Source organism: Symphalangus syndactylus, chromosome 9 (genome assembly GCF_028878055.3).
Source record: "Symphalangus syndactylus isolate Jambi chromosome 9, NHGRI_mSymSyn1-v2.1_pri, whole genome shotgun sequence".
Lineage (NCBI taxonomy): Eukaryota > Metazoa > Chordata > Mammalia > Primates > Hylobatidae > Symphalangus > Symphalangus syndactylus.
In genome coordinates, this window is record NC_072431.2 from 99880797 (window position 1) to 99896597 (window position 15801).

The following is a 15801-nucleotide window of genomic DNA, read 5'->3' on the forward strand; positions in this document are numbered from 1 at the left end:
CCCTCTGCCCTTAGCCATTGGCTCCTAGGAGACAGTTGCTTGTCCCGCCATCACTTTAAACGGTCTAGTTCCAGCTCCCTCAGAACTTCCTCAGTGATGCAGTTTCCTGATGGTCATATTGCCTGGATAAGCTCCAGTCTGTTCAACTACCTCTGTGGTTCAGGAACCAGGACTAAACAGGATTCACCTGATGCACATTCTAACCAGAGTCAAGAGGGCAGAAGCATCGCCTCCTGAGTTCCAAACTCAGTATCTCAACTGTAATCCCCACTTGTCAAGGGAGGGGCTTGGTGGGAGGTGATTAGATCATGTGGGTGGTTTGCCCCATGCTGTTCTCATGATAGTGAGGGGGTTCTCACGAGATCTGATGGTTTTATAAGGGGCTCTTCCCCCTTTGTGCACCCTCCCTCTTTCCTGCTTCCTTGTGAGGAAGGTACTTGCTTCTCCTCCTTCTGCCAAAGCATGACCTTATAATTGTAAGTTTCCTGAGGTCTCCCCAAACATGCGGAGCTGTGAGTCAATGAAACCTCTTTCTTTTATAAATGACCCAGTCTGGGGTATTTCTTTATAGCAGTGTGAAAATGGACTAACACGGATATTTAGCAGGCATCCAGTAGTCTTCGATAAACACAACCACCATCTAGTGGCCAGAACAGCCTTATCAGGCCCCACTGTCTGCAATGCAGAACAGTTCCTTTCCTCATCCCTTACAGGGCCAAGCACTCAGCATCCTGGGACAGTGGCCCCGTGTGCCCAGCTTTGAGGATGAGCTCATGCCTGGCTGCTCTGGGTGGAGAGAAGGAAGAGCTGAATCAACATCCATATATATAAATCTCCTTTTGTGCATTTAGAATCACATCCTTAGAATAAATTCCAGTCAGTGGCATTACTGAAGCAAATTGTATCAAAAATGCAAAAAAGACCCATTTTTCCAAATTGTTTTCTAACAAGGAAGTAATATTGTTTGCTTTTTGATACTGTTCTTTAGAAAATGATGCATGAGAGTTTTACATTTCATATAGTGTGTTCTATTTATTTTATGCTTTGCAATTTCTGTAATTTTTAAGCACTGTTCTTCCTATACTACAGGCTCTGCTCTAACTATTCAATTTTGTTTGTCCTAGTTTTCCTAAAATTCCCTTTTCCACTGGTGTGTGGTGCAAGATGAGGCACATTTTCCATGGATGGTGAACAGAGGGAGGAGCCTTTTGATCACAACCAGGTCACCCCACTTCTAAGCCACTGTGTCTCCAGCCCCACAAGACTAAGGGAGAGAGCGCAGAATGGTGGAGAGTGAGCTGTGCTGGGACCGTTGTTTCCATAACCTCATTTTCTGTGTCCAGCTGACACACCTTCAAAGCGGCATCAGGTCCTAAACTGTAGCTTGCAACGTGCCTGTTTCCAGAAACCAAGGTGAAATAGACAGTGTTCCTGCAAGAGTCCCTTCCCAACTTTTCTCTGGAAATGCATGTTTCTCTGAACTCTGAGTCCCGAGAAAAATCATTTGAGACATCAAGAAAATGGGGGAAGTGCTAAAATTGTGTGGGAATTCAAGCTTAACAATAAACATCAAGACATTTTTGGTAAAAATGAATCCACTGACATCAGGGAGGAACAAGAGAACAGAACGCTGACACTGGGTCAGAGGCTAAGACCAACATTTCTGGGAACCACTCCTGGAAGGGCACAGATGAGACGCTTTCAACCTCTCATCAGCCAGCCTGGCCTGTAGCTGCTGCACGTTATGAGTGTGTTCCTGGCATGACTGCTTCTAACAGTGAGTTTTCTGGCATATCAAATAAATACTAATAAGTCTGTATGCACATTATACTTTATACAAATCCTATGAGTGATGTTCCAGAAATAACAAGTTTTGAAGGCAAAATAAGTCCTTAAATTGGCAACTTTGACACATAATTCCATGTAGTAGTTAATCTTGCTAGAAAATCCCAGTGTTGTTATTCTAATACAATCTGATAATGTTCACTGGCATTTTCCACTGTTGGCATCTTTACTATAGCCTACAGTTGTTTGTTTGTTTATTTGAGACGGAGTCTCGCTCTGTTGCCTAGGCTAGAGTGCAGTGGCGTGCTCTCGGCTCACTGCAACCTCCCCCTCCCAGGTTCAAGCAGTTCTCCTGCCTCAGCGTCCCTAGAAGCTGGGATTACAGGCACATGCTACCACACCCAGCTAATTTTTGTATTTTTGGGAGAGACATGGTTTCATCATGTTGGCCAGGCTGGTCTTGAACTCCTGACCTCAGGTGATCAGCCTGCCTCAGCCTCCCACACACAGTGCTGGGATTACAGGTGTGAGCCATGATTCCTGGCTGCCTACAGTTCTTTGTAAAGCAGACAAAATTTTTTAAAGAAATGAACGTATATGAGGCAAACTGTACCTAATTTAGGAGTTCAGAAATTCCCTGGACTGCCTATATACTTTGCTTTCTCATTCCTAATGCCCAAAGATTAAAATCTGTCAGGAATTTGGAAACACTGAATCACAGGCCAAAATAGGACCATGTCACCATTCATTCAACATTTATTGAGCGCATGCTATTTTTCAGGCACTGTGCCACATTTTGAGAGTAGAGTAGTGAATAAGACAAAGTCATCACTTCAGGGAGTTTATATTTTAGAGGAGAGAAAGACAAATAAAAGTGTTTAGGCCGGGCATGGTGGCTCACACCTGTAATCCCAGAACTTTGGGAGGTCAAGGCAGGTGGATCACCTGAGCTCAGGAGTTCAAGACCAGCCTGGACAACAATCCCATCTCTATCAAAAATATAAAAAATTAACCGGGTGTGGTGGCACATACCTGTGGTCTCAGCAACTTGGGAGGCTGAGGTGGGAGGATCTCTCGAGCCTGGGAGGCAGAGGTTGCAGTGAGCCGAGGTTGTGACACTGGACTTCAACCCGAGTGACCGACCCCATCTCAAAAACAACACTGGGCTGGGCGTGGTGGCTCACGCCTGTAATCCCAGCACTTTGGGAGGCCGAGGCGGGCAGATCATGAGGTCAGGAGATTGAGACCATCCTGGCTAACATGGTGAAACCCCGTCTCTACTAAAAATACAAAAAATTAGCTGGGCTTGGTGGCAGGCACCTATAGTCCCAGCTACTCGGGAGGCTGAGGCTGGAGAATTGCTTGAACCTGGGAGGCAGAAGTGGCAGTGAGCTGAGATCGCACCATTGCACTCCAGCCTGGGCAACAGAGTGAGACTCCATCTCAAAAAAAAAACAAAAAACTCAGAACTGTTTAATACAATGTACTGTCAAGTGGTGATGAGCACTATGGAAACGTGAAGCAATGTTTGAGTGCAGCGAGTGAAGCGGTGCTGTTTTGTATGTGATTGTCATGAGGACCCCTCAGAAGAGCAGAGAGCTGAATGCAGTGAGCATAGAACCTTACTGAGGCCTGGGCAAGGCTCTTCCAGACAGCGAAGTGCCCTGAGGCAGGACTGTGTTTGGTGTGTCCTGGAAACGGGAGAGAAGCCAGGGCCTCTGGAATGTGGTGAAGGAGAGGGAAAAGTAGGAAATGAGGCTGGAGAGAGATACAGGGGCCAGAACATATAGGGCTGTGTAAGTTACGTTACGTTGAGTTCTTTGGATTTTCCTGTAAGCGTGGATGGGAAGCAGTTGGAGGGTTTTGAGCAGGGATGGTGTCATCTGACCTGCATTTTAGAATCATCCCGCTGGCTGAGGTGTGGAGGGAAAAAGCAGGGGGCGGAAGTAGAGGCGAGGGGCAGCCAGTTAGGAGGCTACAGGAGTAGCCCAGACCAGACAGGAGGGTGGCTCGGCCCTCAGAGATCTTGGTGGGGCAGATTAAAGAGTGATCGAGCTAACAGGCCTTTTTTTTTTTTTTTTTTTTTTTTTTTAGACTGGGTCTCGCTTGTTCCCCAGGCTGTAGTGCAGTGGTGCAATCATGGCTCACTGCAGCCTTGACCTCATGGATCAAGGTATCCTCCCACCTCTCAGCCTCCCAAGCAGCTGGGACTACAGGACTACAGGTGCATGCCACCACGCCCAGCTAATTTTTGTATTTATAGAGACATGGGTCTCACCATGTACCCAGGCTGGTCTTGAACTCCTGGGCTCAAGCCATCTGCCTGCCCTGGCCTTCCAAAGTGTTGGAATTACAGGCCTGAGCCACTGTGCCAGGCCAGAGCCAACGGGACTTACTGAGAAATTATGTGACAGAGAGGGGTCAAGGAAGACTCCCCCTGTTCAAGCAAGCAATGAGCTGAATGGTGCTGCTGCTTCCTGAGATGGGGAAGACTGTAGAGGAAACAAACCAGGAACGACAAATCAGTAATTTAGCTTTGAATACGTTAGGTTTGAGATGTCTAGTCTATACCCAAACAGACCACACTGTGGCATCTGGGCCGCAGGATCTGCAGAATCCAGCAGGATGGATGCCAATGCCAACCTGAGTAGACAGTTGGGTCTGTGAGTCTAAAGCTCAGGGAAGACCTCAGGGTCTGGGATACAAATCTGGAGATCATCAGCCTGTCCATGAAAGCCAGGGGAATGATGGAAGATACTGTGAGAAAAAGTGGAGAGGGGAAAGAGAAGAGGTCCATGGAAGGAGACCTGGGAGAATACAACCTTCGATTAGATCAGGAAGAGGAGAAGAATCCAGCAAAAAACTCTGAGAAGTCTCTGGGAAGGAAGTCTTCCTTCCTTCCCCTGTACCAGGAGAGGTGCTATCCCAGAAATCGGTAAAGTAAAAGTGTTTGATGGGGAGAGCAGGATCACCTTTGTCAACTGCTGCTGCGAGACTTGGAAAAATAAGGACTGGGAAGAGAGCAATAGAAACTTTGAAAGCCATTGGTTATCTTGACAAGAGTTGTTTCTGTGGGGGTGGTGAGAACTGGAGCCTGATTGGATGGGTTCAAGAGAGAATGGGGAGTTCTAGCCAAGAAGGCTGATGAAGATGAGTCAAATTAAAAATGTTTTCTTTTTATGAGTCCTCTCATATTTACTGATACAACTGATATATTGGGTCTCCATTCTGCCACATTACTTTATATTGATCATGTATTATATCTGCTATGTTTCTCCATGCAATGTATTTTTTTACTTTAAAAATTGTATTTATAAAGGTTTGTAATTTTATTCCAGTGGTTATTTTATATGTACACTTTTTAAAATGCTCTTAATTTTTTTTTTTTAAAGACAGGGTCCTGCTCTTTGCCCAGGCTGGAGTATAATGGTATGATCCTGGCTCATCAAAGCCTTGGCCTCCTGGGCTCAATAAGTCCTCCCACCTCAGCCACCTGAGTAGCTGGGACTACAGGCATGTGACACCACACCAAGCTAATTTTTTTGTATTTTTTATAGAAATGGTGTCTCCCTCTGTTGCCCAGGCTGGTCTCAGTCAGGCGATCCAGCACACAAGCAATCCTCTCACCTCAGCCTCCCTTGGCTCTTACTCTTATTTTTTTGTTTAAGCTTTTACTATCTGGTTTATAAATACTGTAGTATTCTTCATCTCCCATCCATTGCCCATACAACAATCTAGGGGCATATTCTGTTTTTCTCTTTCTATTTCCCTTGTCCCATTTTTGAGTTGCACTATTTCCTTATCATCTCTTATCTGCTGAAGCTCATTGTCTAGTATACCGATCAGAAAACTTTTTATTTTTTGCAAGGGGCCAGACAGTAAATATGTTCAGTTTTGCAGGCATGCAATCTCTGCCATAGCTCTACCATTATAGAGTATAAGCAGCCATAGACAATATGTAAACAAATGGGTATGGCTGTCTTCCAATAAAACTTTGTTTGCAAAAACAGGTGGTGAGCCAGATTTGGCCTATAGGCTAAAGCCCGATCTTAGAGTAGCAGCAGATAAGGAGACAGAAAAACTGTGCAGGAGGTGAGAGAAAACTGGCAGGAGAGCTAGGGAGATATTGACAAAAGAGGAGCCCTTTAAATCTTCCAGGGGTAGAAAAAATGAAATTCTTTGATGTTACTCAATAGTTTACCTGCTCGGAAGGAGGAAAGGTATCTCTTCCATCTCAGAGTTGGCTCGGCATCCATCCTGCTGGATTCTGCAGATCCTGCTGGCCAGATGCCACAGTGTGGTCAGCTGAAAGTGATTTGCTCATCCTGAAAACAGCAGGTATAGAAAGCGCTCTTTCAGCGCCATGGCAACCAGACCGTGTTTTTCTAAAAAAGGATCAGATCAGCCAGTGCGCCCCTCCAGGCATTGATCCATTAATGTGCACTGAGCTCATTTCAGAGCCAGGCCCTGGGCTGAGTGCTTGGAATACAAAGATGCATAAGGCTAAGTCCTTGTTTTTAAGGAGCTCACGGACTGGAGGAGGAGGCAGACATGCACAGTAAACAGTGTAATCACACGTCATCAAAGGAAGGGACCACACAAAGGGCTGGGGAGCATCTCCTCCTCTTTGGGAGAAGCTGACCTGGAGACCAAAGGTTGAGCTGAATTTTGGAGAATCAGTCAGAGTTGGTCAAGAGGACAAACTGGGATGGGTCAAGGAAAACAGAGAAGCTTGAGAGCTGTAGCAGCTCCGTGGAATGGCAAGTATAGCCAGAGGGTGGCATCTCCGGGGTGCCAGAGATGGCCGTGGAGAGGCACCGAGGCCAGGCCATGCCGGGCCTCTGCTGTCACCAGGGTCAACCACAACCTAGTGCCCAAGCCAGTGGCATTTTCCGGCCTACTTTTACTCATCCCTTCTTTTAGAAAATGCTCCCTTGAGAGTCTGATATTCATGGTATCATGATCCGCTATCTCCTGATCTGTCCTCTGCACATCCAGCTGCTCTTTCTCACTCTCTTATTTGTGCTCTCACTGCCTTAAATTTTAACCTTCTTCTCGTGCTGCACTTTCTCCAGGTATATGAGAAACCTCTCCATTTTTCACTTTCATCTGTATTGCTCTTTGCCAGTTGGCCTCAATTTCTCCTATCACAAGATGAGCCCCCATACGTATCTAGGAATGTGGCCTCAAGAACCCCAGTGTGGCAATCCCAGTGAAAAGCCTTTTCCCAGTACTCATCCTTCCATCCTGGGGAAGGCATGGGATTGCTGTTGGTTGGTTGTGTACCTACCTACCCTGGGACCCTGCACTATTATCAGAGTGATGGGCCAATGCGATAGATGGTGAGGGAAATGAGGTTCCATGATTGGCCCCATCAGTCACAGGGATGGAAAGGCAGTTTCTTGAGACAGATGTATCAGGCAGGAGACAGGAGCTATACAATGTCAACAGAGAAAGTGTAATATAAATAATCATGAACTAATAATAGGGGGTTACCCACTAAGGGATAAAAAGAAGTCTAAAGGTTACAGAAACAGGTGAATGGATAAACAAAATGAAATGTTATTCTGCCATAAAATGGAATGAAATTCTGATACATGCTACCACATGGATAAACCTTGACATGCGAAATGAAATAAGCCAGACTCAAAAGGGCAAATATTATATGGTGCCACTTATATAGTGTACCATGAATAGTCAATTCATAGAGACAGAAAGTAGAATGGAGGTTTTCAGGAGCTGGAGGAAGGGGAGAATGGGAAGTTATTGTTTAGTGGGTGATACGGTTTGGCTCTGGGTCCCCACCCAAATCTCATCTCAAACTGTAATCCCATGTCAATGGAGGGACCTGGTGGGAGATGGCTGGATCATGGAGGTGATTCTTGTGATAGTGAGTGAATTCTCCTGAGATTTGATGGTTTAAAAGTATGTGGCTCCCTTCTCTCTCTCTCTCTTTCTTTTTCTCTCTCTCCTGCCACTTTGTGAAGAGATCTGCCTTGCTTCCCCTTCACCTACCACCATGACAGGGTTTCCCGAGGCCTCCCCAGGCATGCAGAACTGTGAATCAATCAAACCTCTTTTCTTCATAAATTACCCAGTCTCAGGTAGTATCTTTATAGCAGCATGAGGAACAGACTATTACAATGGGTATAGAGTTTCACCTTGGAATGATAGAAAAGTTTGGGAAATAGATAGTGGTGATGGCTGCAAAACATTGTGAATGTATCTAATGTCAGTGAATTGTACACTTAAAAATGGTTAAAATGATAAATGTTATGTACGTTTTACCACAATAAAAAAAAAAAAAATACAGGCCAGCCTGGCCAACATGGTGAAACCCTGTCTCTACTAAAAATACAAAAATGAGCTGGGTGTGGTGGCACATCCCTGTGATCTCAGCTACTCTGGAGGCTGAGGCAGGAAAATCGCTTGAACCCGAGAGGTGGAGGTTGGAGTGAGCCGAGATCGCGCCACTGCACTCCAGCCTGGGCGATAGAGTGAGATTCCGTCTCAAAAACAATAAACAAATAAACAAACAAAAAACAGGAATCGTGGATATAGGGGCAGGCACTAGCTCTAGGGCTCAAGCAGAGAACCCAAGGAAGGAACCAGCTTGGAAAAGGGTGTCCCCAGGAATGAGACTCAGATGCCCTTGGAGATGGTGTGGATAGAGCCTGCAGGATGGCAGATAAGTTTGTTGTAGTGCTTGAGGCCGGGCTGGCATGCAAGAAACCCATGCACCGGTGGGGGCTGACAACACCCACTGAGAAGCTGCCCTCTGAGGTGCGGGCGCTCACTAGGACTTCACCTGTGGTGTGTTACTGAAACTCAGGGGAGCCAACTGCTGGAGCGTTTATGAGACACACTGTGCCACCATCTGGGGCTTCAGCAGCGTTTGGTGAAAACCTGCCTGTGGGGTTGCTGTTAAATTTGCTGGAGAGCTGAGTGAGGTGCTAGCAGAACTCCTTAGGAAATCACCAGGGATGAGCATCCCTGGGTGCCCCATGCACCAGTCAAGAGCAGGAGCAAGAGGAAAGGAAGGGAGCCTCTTCTTCCTGCAGTGTCTCTCCAGAGCCCTCCATTGACAGCACTTAATATCGTGCTAGCAGGCAAAGAAATATTTAGAGGATCCAGCTCCAGTATCACAAAGGAGGATAACGAAGAGTGGATTTGGAATTCAGAGGCTCTAAAGTGATAACTGTCACAGCCCACCCCTTTGGCTACTCAGTTTCCGTATGCACCCTCTTACACATATCTGAACTTCTATACGACAACGAAAAATACAGCTATCCTTCTTATCAGGGAAAATATTCCTACCCTTTCTCCCAAATGAGAAGATACTCAGTGCCAACAACAATTTTATCTATCCCTGGCTATATTCATTACTCAAATTTGATCACAGGTAAATATTCTGTTACCAAAAGACCAAATTGTAAAGTTAACTTCCAACAACTTGTATATAAACTAATAAAGGGAAGGAGAGAGAAATAAAATGGATGGCACTTTCCCATCACCCATCTATCAGTGGGAAAGAACTCTGGGGAAGTGCTCTTGAGGAAATATCTTTGGGAAGAATACCTGATTGGCCTTACTTGGGTCATGTGTGTTGGAATCTATGAAAGTCTGGAATTTTGCCTATCTTACAAGCTAGTAAGCCTGTTATGGTTTCATGGATGCTTGCAGATGACATGAGACTGGATCAGAGACAAAGGACTACACTACTCTGGCAGACCAAGTTGCATGAGGTTTGTGTTAGTTAGCATTGGTTTTCCTTGTCCCCAAGTCCCACAGGGGTGATGTGGAGGGGCCCAGGTGGTTACTGTACACGCAGTGTGTTTGTACAGGAACACTGAGCTTGGGAACATACAATTTAATAGTAAGTGGTGAGCAAGTTTGCCCTTTGTCTGGGGCAGGGGGATATTGCTTTGTCAAGGCTGTCTACTGCAAACACAACCCTGAGAAATGTCTCAAGCAAGCAACAGTCAGGACCTTGCATTCTTGTCATCCCCAGCAAGAGCATGCAGAGACAATCAGAGCCCGTGGCAAATTGCCTGTCACAAAAATCCACCACAAGGCCTAACAGATCCTTGGCCAAATTCACATTTTCCCATGAGTATGCTACCTCATCAGCTGCTCTGATTAGTCTGACCAACAGAGGGACCAAATCTGTTTAATTTGACTCCTATCACATTTAAAATTAAGGCTGCTATTGACAGGACTTCAAGCAATACAGTGAGGCAAGTCTGCCATATTGATCTCACCCATGTCCCCAGGGTCCCGGGCTCAGCCAACTGTCTAAAAGTTCTGGGGGCAAGGGAGGCCAGTCATTCTTATTTCAGATAGCGAGGATAAAATCTAATATCAATCTAGTATTCATTATGACCCACTCATGGGAGTTTAGATTCACTGATATCATTATCAGTGACTACAGGAGGCAATGTAGGGAGCAAAGACCCTCATCCCTGATGGAAGGACATTCATGGCCCATTCTCCCTTACAAAGAGACAATCTGAAGGGGAGCAGATCACTCTAGTTTGAAATTTGTTGTTAATTTGATTTGAATCAGCATTGCGTTGGTTTGGTTAGGTAAGATGGTTAAATTTTATGTGTCAACTTGGCTGTGTCATGAGACTAAGATATTTGGTCAAACATTACTCTGGATGTTTCCATGAGGGTGTTTTTGGATGAGATTAACATTTAAATCATTGGACTTTGAGTAAAGCAGATGACTCTATCTAATGTGGATGGCCCTCAGCCAAACAACTGGAGGCCTAAATAGAACAAAAGAGTGACCTCTTCCAGGCAAGAAGGAATTCTGCCAGCACATGAACTTTGCACTTGTACTGAAACAGCGGCTATCCTGCCAGCCCACCCTGCCAGCCCACCCTGCCAGCCTCCAAAATCATGGCAGCCCATTCCTTAAAATAAATCTCACTCTCTCTCTCCCTCTAGAATATATATATATACACACATACATACACACACACACGTATAATATTATATATATTTTATATGCACACACAAAATAATAGACAGACAGATATCATATTAGTTCTGTTTTTTTGGAGAACCCTGACTAGTCCTAGTTGCCTTTGTTTTCCTTTTCCACTTTTCTTCTGAGCTCATGTTCCACCTCCTGATATCTTACCATCATTTCCCTGAGCTTATTTTATCCTTTTCTTTCTTAAAGGCAACCATTTCATTAAGTTTTTAAGTGCCTGGCAATTGCTTGGTTAAGACCGGTGTCTGCTCCATGGCAGCCTCTTCCTGGTGAGTATTCCACATCTGCCATTGGTTTTTCCTATCCCTTTCCTACATTTGCAGAGATCCTGTATGTCTTCCTTTTTGATGACTCATCTTTGAACAAGTGGATTTTTTTTTTTTTTTTGAGACGGAGTCTCACTCTGTCGCCAGGCTGGAGTGCAGTGGCGCAATCTCGGCACACTGCAACCTCTGCCTCCTGGGTTCCAGTGATTCTCCTGCCTCAGCCTCCCAAGTAGCTGGGACTACAGGTGCCCACCACCACACCCAGCTAATTTTTTGTATTTTTAGTAGAGATGGGGTTTCACCATGTTGGCCAGGATGGTCTTGATCTCTTGACCTCGTGATCCACCTACCTCGGCCCCCCAAAGTGCCGGGATTACAGGCGTGAGCCACCGTGCCTGGCCAAACACGTGGAATTTTTCCAGGACCAGCTCTTTGCTGGTCATGTGAGAGGAGTCGGGGCTGTGTTCCAAGTCAGCTGGAATTTTTCTTATAACCCAGGATTTTAGATGTGAGCTTGATCAGCCCTTACTTCTCAGCTTAAGCAGGTCTGGGCATGTTTGGCAACCTGGCCTGCATGATGAAGATTTGCATAATTTGGTGTTCATCTATTTATTCAGTTTTTGCCCGAATGATGAAGGAGGAAGTTTACATCTTGCTCCCTGGGGACAGGCAGAGACAGTGTGTGCACTTCCATCCTACAAGGACCAGATCTGAACAGCCTGGAGAGAAGACCTGTGGCGGCAGCAGACAGATCTCTGCTTCAGGGGCCAAGTGTCCAGGTGGGACACCACAGCGTGGCAGAGAGAACAGAGGCTTCTCTGCATGCCTGCCAGGGAATTGGCACCATGTCAACAGAAATCTTAGGTTACAGGAACAGGAACCAGCCCTGACTGATGTGTGCAAGCCTGGAGCTTTCCTTTCTCCTTGCACTTCCCACATGTTCCCCACATAACCAGCAACCACAGAGCCACCCCCTGCCACCCAACGACTCTCTCCTGAGCTAGAAACTTGTAAGACTCAGCTAGGAGTCTGAATGGTTGGACATCTAAAGCAAAGAATAACCTAGTTTGTAACTTGGGATCAAAGGAAGAACTGAATATCCACATTCTGTGTAAAAGAGGCCACTTTGGAGATTTCTATGCCTCTCAGGGGCTCTACCTCAGAGTGGCTCAGCTGTAATTATCTTTGGATTCCCATACAAATCCAACTTCCCTGGAAAGAGAAAGTCTCATGTTTATTAATAATATGAGGAAAGGATTAAAATATATCAGCTGCTATGGGCTACTGTCGTTTATTTTGACTTTTCTTTTGTAGAAGAAATGCTGATGCAGTGTCATGCTTGTGTCTGTCCTCCTTAGAGAATGCCTGAACAGTTCCATTGACTCAAAGTAAAGATCAAAAGAACCAAATGACAGTAATAGCCAAGTGTAATCATCAGTAACCGTGTTTTCTATCCACGGGTAAAGAACAATCATCCTCTTCATTATGGGTTTCAATTTAAAATGTAATACATTTTTAGAAATGCCTATTTCCTTTTATAATCTCTTTATATAATCTAGGTTATTCTGGCTCTTAGGTCTTCATTCAACTACTGAAAAGATTTGATCTCAAATCAATGACCTAACCACCCATGACCACCTCCCACCTCCCTCCCCATACACCCCCCAGCATGAATTCTGGTAACTCAGGTAAAATGCTTTCTGGAAATCTGCCTGTATTAGTCTGTTGTCAAGCTGCTAATAAACACATACCCGAAACTGGGTAATTTATAAAGGAAAGAGGTTTCCTTTATAGTTCTACATGGCTTGGGAGGCCTCAAAATCATGGTGGAAGGCGAATGAGAAGCAAAGTCACATCTTAAATGGCAGCAGGGAAAAGAGAGTTTGTGTAGGGGAACACCCCTTTAAAAAACCATCAGATCTTGTGACACTCATTCACTATCAAGAGAACAGCATGGAAAGACCTGCCCCCATGATTCAATTACCTCCCATAACACATGGGAATTATAGGAGCTACAATTCACAATGAGATTTGGGTGGGGACACAGACAAACCATGTCACCGCCTAAAACCAACTCAATAGTCTAAGGAATTTGACTGGGGAGAATCTGGAGAGGATTTTAATTAATTTGGCAAGAGGATTAGCAATTCGAGCTAAGTGAGAAAAGAGAATTCTTGGAGGAAAAAAAGATGTTTAGTTACACTGAAGCAATTGCCTTTGAGATTTTTTTCAGGAAATGAGTATTGATGGCCTACTGTGTGTCAAATTATGTGTTAAAGACTCCAAAGTAGATAAGACATAGGCCCAGCTTTGGGGAGCTCATTGAGCCACAGAGAAAGTTTGAATGTTTCAGAGAAATCATCAAGAACATGGGATCAGCAATCTATTATATGTTAATTGCCTCTTTTCATGATTGTAAAAGCAATGCATGCCTGCTGAAGAGAATTTGGAAAAACAAAGAAGAAATTTTAAAACATCTCTGATCCCGCCACCAGAAATAACCACTGTTAGCAATTGTGTCACTTCTGTAGGTCTATATGGTTATCATAATAAGCTCTAGCATTGATTACATGCATCTCATGTACCAGAGATTATGCTAGACTCTCATTTAATCTGTACATCAGCCCTATGAAGTAGGGACCATCATTCTCCTCATTTTACAGATGAGGAAACAGAGGCTTGGAGAGGTTACTGTGCCTGAAGCCTCATAGCTAGTGAGTGGCAGAGATGGGACTCACCCAAGCTTTGTCTTATTCTCAAGCTCTCAACCAACCCAGTGGTGAGAAGAGCCAGCAGCAAAGCCTGTCGTCTTTGTCTTTTTTTTTTTTTTCTAATCTCAAATCAGGGAGAAAGCCTTTGTCATGAGAGGGGCAAAGCAATTCCAAAGACAGCCCAGTGGCCATGTCTCCGATTTGGCTTTCAGGGGCCTGTCTGATACCTATGGAGAGACAAGGGCTGAACAAGCTGTACCCTCAAAACAAAACAAAGCAAAACAAAACTTTAGTCTCTTTAGGGACTCTCTGATAGTAATGCAGAGGGAGAAAGGCTTTCTTTGTCTCACAGGGGGGAAGGTTCCCTACGGAAATTGAAGGCAGTGCCTGTTGACATAGCGCTGCCACCTGGTGGAAATCATGGTGTAGGACATCATGTCCAGCACCCCTAGCGCTGAGAGACACTCCCTGCGGAAGAGAAATATTTGGAGAGAAATTTGCAAGAGGTTGGAAGTCTTGCAGTAGCAGGTAGGAACAAGGATTATAACTGCTACTGTGACCCCCTGAGGCTCCTCACATCCTCTTAAGACTTGGAGAAACTCATATTATGTGTATTTTCCTGTACTTTTGAAAAATATTTTCCTTTATGCTTTGTTGTAATGAAATTACCTCTGATGGTCACATAGCTTAAATATTTAGTATATATATGAATACTAAATGTCCATTTTCGGGAGTTAGTTTACCTGCATCTAAAATCAGGAATATGTCACACAGTAACTGAGCAAAAAGTGCCGTTAGGTTTGTGCATTTCACCCTTTGCCTGGGATGAGAAGATGTCAATCATCTTGGTACTAATGACAGGAAAAAGTGCCCTCCTATCCATGTGTATTGGCTACTTGACTCAAGTCTCCTTATTTCGTTTTCTAGCATAACTCAAAGGATTGTGATTGTTGTTTTACATCTGTGTTGATGAGATAAATAAGTTTAAAATAAAAAGATGTGTACCAGGCAGATGGAAAGGTGAACCATGAAGTTTTTGCCATCTGGATCTTCCGTCAAAGACAGATGAAAAATTCTGCCCAGGGTGTATGCTGAAGAACACAAATACTTAATCTGGAGTTCAAGTATGGGCTTCAAGGAGTCTTATACACCCCTGAAATTTTGGGCCAGATGGAATGTGTCTGGAAGTGTGTTCATTTTTCTGGGAGGAAGGTCCAGAGTTTTCATCAGCTTCTGAAAACAGTGCATGCCCAAAGAGAAGGTTCAAAATCATTGCCTAGGGCCTTTCAGAGGGTCCTTCTAATTATGGGGTTCTCTAATGTTAATCGACACCACATGCACTATTATTATTAAAAGTAATTGGGTCAGGCGTGGTGGCTCATGCCTATAATCCCAGTACTTTGGAAAGCTGAGGGAGGTGGATTAGTTGAGTCCAGGAATTCCAGACCAGCCTGGCCAACATGGTGAAACCCCATCTCTACAAAAAATACATAAAAATTAGCTGGGTGTGAAGGCACACATCTATAGTCCCAGCTACTCAGGAGGCTGAGGTGGGAATATCTCCTGAGCCCAGGAGGTGGAGGCTGCAGTGAGTTGAGATCATGCCTCTGGCACTCCAGCCTGGGCAGCAGAGTGGGACCCTGTTTCGGTAATGATAATAGTAATCATCATCATCATCATCATGTTGCAAGCTGATTTGAAATAACTCATTTTAATATAAGCACTTGGATTTGCGTAGGCTTGACTGAGGAATTACACCAGTGATGAAGGGTTCAACCTGGACACTGGTAAAGCAGACCAAGCCACATGAACCCCTGCAGTTGGCAGGCCAGCAGCCAGTCCATCCTTCCTCCTTTAGACCTGTGGACTGCATTCAAGATCAGTAAAGCCTCTGTCAGAAGGTCCTGGGAAACAAGACCTGTCCATGGTTTCTTTACCTGAAAGTAAAAATGTTTGATGATATAATTTTTAAGTTCCTTTGAGTCATTAAAGCTCACTGATTTAGGAGAATGGCTTTTACAATTTTTAAGCTTAAACT

The 15801-nt window shown here is 44.7% G+C and overlaps 1 long non-coding RNA gene across 2 annotated transcripts in view; it reads left to right on the top strand.

Moving 5' to 3' along the window:
- LOC129490084 (uncharacterized) overlaps window positions 1–14795 on the top strand; it is a 45806-nt gene extending 31011 nt beyond the window's left edge. The window contains exons 5-7 of one of the 2 annotated variants that reach the window (XR_008660156.2): window positions 1125–1777; window positions 10976–11055; window positions 11670–14795. This is a non-coding gene — a long non-coding RNA (uncharacterized lncRNA). Of the gene's footprint in view, window positions 1–1124; window positions 1778–3879; window positions 4969–10975; window positions 11056–11669 lie in introns of those variants that run through there. The other variant, XR_008660157.2, reaches the window with a different exon arrangement.
- Window positions 14796–15801: the final 1006 nt, after the last annotated feature.